Consider the following 5438-nt stretch of genomic DNA (forward strand, 5'->3'; position numbering starts at 1 on the left):
GCGTGGAACTGATTGAGGGGTGGGTGGGTATACTCTGTGGATTATGTCTGGGATTACTTCTTGGAAGATTCCAGAGAGAGAGTATTCGGATCGAATGAGAAACATCTGCTTCTGGCAAGGGCCTACAGACTATGGGGGCTTATTTCCAACTCTGGAAAGACATTACTTTCTTTCGGAAAGACTATTAATATATCCAATATGCGAGACTATATTTAATGAATATATTCAGTCCAAGGACATATATCAGAGCATGTGCTGAGTATCGAAACCATTCAATAGATTAACATACATTCCCATTCGGGGCATAAATTCTCACTTCCTAATGCCGCTGCCGCAAATATTAATTAACGAATGCCATTTTGGGCAAATTGATTTCATGCCTCGGCGCAAGGACATTCCGGGGTTAGGGCTAGCAGAAAGGGGGACTTCTTGCAATTGGCCGCGTGGCCACGTATCCGGAAATGTTGCAAAACGCCTTTAATTAAATTTAATTGATGCGCCAACAACTCAACGGATTATGATAATAAGCGCACACATAACGACGCCATTTACGGCACGCCCACCACATGTGCGCCCAGGACGAAGGCCCAAGGATGATGAACGGAAGGGAGGAGGCCAGGGAACGCAGCCCGACCGGAGGTGGAGGCCAGACGATGTACTCATCATCCTGTTTTTGGGGAACTGCGACAGCGTAATGGCAGCGTCAACGAGCTCTGAGTCCTCGGCAGCGGAAACGGAAGCCCCGGCAACCAAATGGCTCATGTATGCAATAAAAGAAACTTTCGAAAACGTCAGAATGGCGTTCCAAAGATTGTCCCCTCGATGGGGGGAAAGGGGAGGCTGGGCGTGTGGGTTGGTTCTAGGATTCTTATTGGGTTCACGGCGGATGTAGCCGCTCGCCATTCCGAGCACGTAGACGGGCCGGGCATAAGTTCACATTTGGATGCTGTTATTGGAAAAGTTTTCCTGCGTCGCTCAAACTGCCCCAAAAGGCGATCATCGACTCGATAAGGCGGCCCTTGATATATATATATTATATAGTATGTGCTCGGCAGAAACCATTTAAGGCAATCTGTCCCTTGATTAATAAATATTATATAATTAATATATGCAGAAAAGGAGTCATAAAACTGACGTAGGGTAGACCAACTTTAACTTTTTCTCTGTGTTAAAAACTTTTTCTTAAATTTGTAACCAGACACATGAACGTTCTCGCAGATCCATGATTTAAACACATCGGAACACCCATCCCGGGCATATGTTTTATTCATGTTCTACGAGCTGAGTATCCACCACAGCGCGCGATTCGGCAAATCCGCGGATGGCGTTAGTCGGCCGTGTAATTCTAATGCCGAATCGCACATAAACTCTGGTCACTTTATGGCATTCAAATTCGTTAGCGGGCTGAGCCCGGCCGAAAAAGAATTACAATATTTTGACAGGGCAAACAAAGCCGCAAACGCTGATCCTACTTTAAATTCCATCCCAGCCCCGCGCCTCCCAAACTCAAATCGTGGATGCTGCGGCATATGCGAGGCCTAATTACAGCGCATCGCAGATGTTGCCATCCGCGTCCTGGATTTCAGGATTTCTGTATTTCTGGCTCTCAGCCCGGCAAAATGGCGGCCAATTACCGAGCGCGTTGCGTTTAATTGAAACATAATTTTGCATAAATAAAACACGGCATAAAACACCCTGTTCGATGGCGTCCGCACCCCCCGGGGAATCCATTCCGAAGGGTGTTCTTTGTTGTTGTTGTTGTTGTTTATCAAGTGCAAAAAGGGTCTCAGTGGCAATTCTAGAACCAATCTTAGTACCAATCCGAATCAGATGCGTTGCTATCTCTGCCCATCCCCACTCCACAGATGTCACATCTCCCAGCCCAGAGCTCTGAGCTCACAGCTCATTCGGAATGCACAGGTTGATTTTATCCCCTGGCACTTTTTCATGCCTCCGCCGGAAAAGATTGGCCATGTCTCCGGGTAGGCCTTTATGGATATGGTTGCTGTTGTTGTTTTCTGCTCTTTGCTCTCCGCTCTCCACCTTTATCTCTTGTTGCAAAATTGCACATCCCGCCGCGCTGCTACATCATAATTTATTAACACTGCGAAATGAGTTTTTGCCTTTTTTTTCAGCCCGCCACTCGCCGGGCGCAGGCTTAAAGCCCCTGGCGCTCATTTATCACAATTTTCGCTTTTCAATTTCAGTTTAAAGTGCGGCAGGGGAAATTGAAAAGTGCAATTTTCAATTCGATTAATTGAAAATGGTGAACGGAAGATTCCTGCTAAAATGGCTGCTTTTGTAAATGGGTTGCAGGTTCAGCTTTGGTCTGTTTTTGACTTGGAAGTATTCAAGTTTTTTAAAAATAAGTACAAAAAATGAATAAATAAATTATAAACTTACAGTCACCCTTATGGTTATGGCTTTTAAAGCTAAGTGGGTTATCTTTTTGTTTTCTTTTTATACAATAGATTATACTTTTCCTTTATATAATATTACTAAGAGTATTGGCTAAGCAAATATATTATAAAGAGTTCATCTTATATATCTTATATTCGTTCTTCTGTTATACGAAACATAATCTTATTCACTTTTTAGACAAAATATGTAACAATTTCTAAGTTTATAGTCCTATTATATGCCCAATGTTGCTACTCCTCACAGATAACAAATCTAATTGCCAATCAAATGAATAGTATAACTTTTAAAACCGCCATTTACATTCCAAAAGAATAGCTCTACCCTGTCACAAAGGAAAAACCCACAGACAGATTGCCATCCGAAAGAGCAGGACCTGTGAGCCAGCGCCATTGGCCCTGCCATTGCGCCGCCTTATTGCGCTCATAAGACCCCATTGACATTAACACTAAATTTCAACTAAGCGATCTTCAATATATTATAATAATCCGCCAAGAAACCAACCGACAAATGTGCACAGCATTCAAATGGAACACAATCTTTTTAATACGAGTACCCCAGAGCCGAAAGCACCCCCAAGTCCATAGACATCCGCCCAGCCCGACAGCCTTCCACCCCGAAGCTGGCACTTTCACAACGGCTACTTAGTGCTCCCTGGCATTCCGGAGGGGGGAGGGAGCTAGGACTAGAACTGAAACTGAAACACGTTGCCAACATTGCAAATTTTTGTTGATTTAATAAAATTGCACCCACGAGACTAATTTATATGGAATGTTGGTAGCCGAGGAGAGAGGCCGAATTGGTTTCAGGTACAACGCAGCCATCCTTGTTGGTGGGACAGTGGGACTGATAGTGGAGATTTTGTTTAAGGAATGTATTCTTAAGGTATTAATATACAAAATATAAATATTTATTCAGTAATCCATGAAATTTAAGTGTCTCTCTATTTGATATTTGTGAAGTTAAAAACAGAAGGATGATTAAAAATCTTTATCTAAAGAGATGCATTTTAAGGAGACAATTTGTAATATATCAAGTATATAGGGATCGGATTTCTTTTATTTTAACGATATTTGAGTATCGTCTAACTTCATTTTACAATAAATAACCTGAAAAATAGTATATAACGTATAATATTGAAATTTTACAATAAAAAGACTACAAAGTCGCTCCAAAAACCACTCATTTCGAAGATTTCTGAGAGAATTCATAAGCGGTAATAATCAGTAAACTATTTATAGTTCTTCCCCTTGAAACTTTCTTTGAAAATTAACCTCTAAAAATATGTTTTGTTGTCCTTGACAACCCGCCTAACTGCCTGGTTGTATGGTGGGGTGCTGTCCTTGATGGCCACAGAAATAACCCATATCATAACCCATCGAGCGGCATGTGATCACCATGCCGGAACCACTGTGCGGGCAACGAGGCCCAGAAGTTGGCCGCCCGGCTCCGTTTCCCTTCGCTTTCACGGTGGCTTGTTACATTTTCGGAACTTCTGTTATCATTTCGAATTAAAGTTACCATCCCCGTCCACTTCACCTTCACCTTGGCTTAACCATTGGGTGGGTTTGGGTGGCCATCCGCCACCATTTTGGATGGGTGGGTGGGTGTTAGTGTGTCGCTGCCATTTGCTGATTTATATTGCATAATATTGCTGAGCTGAAAATTGCCTCGGTTATCGCCATCTCGATGGCGATGGAGGAGCTGGGAGCACGGAGCACGGCGAAGGGAGCGCAATTTGCCAACTGCTCCCGCAATAAACATTTCGTCCTGCACCGACTCCAATTGTTTTGATCTGCGGCAATTTACGAGACGTTTTTCCGGGGAAAAATGCCATGCCTTGCCCCTCCCTGCCTATCTAATCCCTAGGTTGTTATCGATTTTGTTGTGCCAACTAACCGTTCTCATAATTTTTATGCGATCCGATGGCCTCTTTGAAAGCGACCGCCTCCTTTTGCCAGGCCACTTGAACAGATGTCAGCGCGAATTTCTCGACTTTCACCCAATACAATCATATTTAATAAGGAGTTCGTTTTTCTTTTCGGGGCCAGACTGTGAGATATTTGTCTACCTGAAGACGGCGAGGAGAGGAGAGGAGAGAAAGATACAAGGAGCGGCCGTGACGTATCTGTCAGATTACGGAAAGGTCGTAAAGTGTGGTGAGCGAGGATGACACCAAGACACGGCCATTGTGCCGCCTTCCACACAAACATGGCAGTTGGCTGGGTCCTCCATCCTCTACCCTTCATCTACCCCCACTCCTCCATTCCTCGACTCTGACCCCTGACCCACCACCACTGGTTATAATTTTAATCGTCTGCCGTGGGCATTATGCATTTGAAATACCATACACATCCATATATTTATGGATGTATCCGCTGACTGGCTAGCAATTGAACGGCATTTACGACTGTAAACAGAAGATAAACTGTCGCCCAGTCGTCCATCGCCAGTACGGATCCCAAGTGCTTCCTTGGGAACGCAACGCCTCTCGAATTTGATCCTGGGCCAGCTTCTGTTTCTGTGCGAAGATCTCGGTCGGCTCCTCGTCACCTCGGCAGTTTCCGCTATTTTTTCCCAGCGCCGGCCATCACTGGTGACAGTTATGACTGCGGACGGCACATTAAACTGACTTTTACGGCGGTAAACAGTTCATAAAACGAACTCTTACGGCCAGATACGCGTATGTGCTACTTGAAGATGCTCCTATGTCCGGGGATTTCATGACCGAGTCGTGTGCCCTGTGGAAATTACGCCATCGAAGTGCCATTTGTAAAATTAATCATTAGGAAGAGAACTAATTTGATTACCAGACCAAAGCAGTTATGCTTCTATTCATTCCCTTACTATCTAGTGAGTTATTTTGAAACTTTTATTAGATTATTGCTTGTCAAAGATGTTTAAAAAGATTTTCATAGATACTGTTTAGGATGTATTTTACCTATTCAAAAATGCATAGAACTTAAACAATTTAAGTTAAAGTTTACTAATAGCTGATAGTAAAGATCTTAAAAGCTAAG

The sequence above is a fragment of the Drosophila eugracilis genome, unplaced genomic scaffold (genome assembly GCF_018153835.1).
Source record: "Drosophila eugracilis isolate 14026-0451.02 unplaced genomic scaffold, ASM1815383v1 contig_75, whole genome shotgun sequence".
NCBI classification, from domain to species: Eukaryota; Metazoa; Arthropoda; class Insecta; order Diptera; family Drosophilidae; genus Drosophila; species Drosophila eugracilis.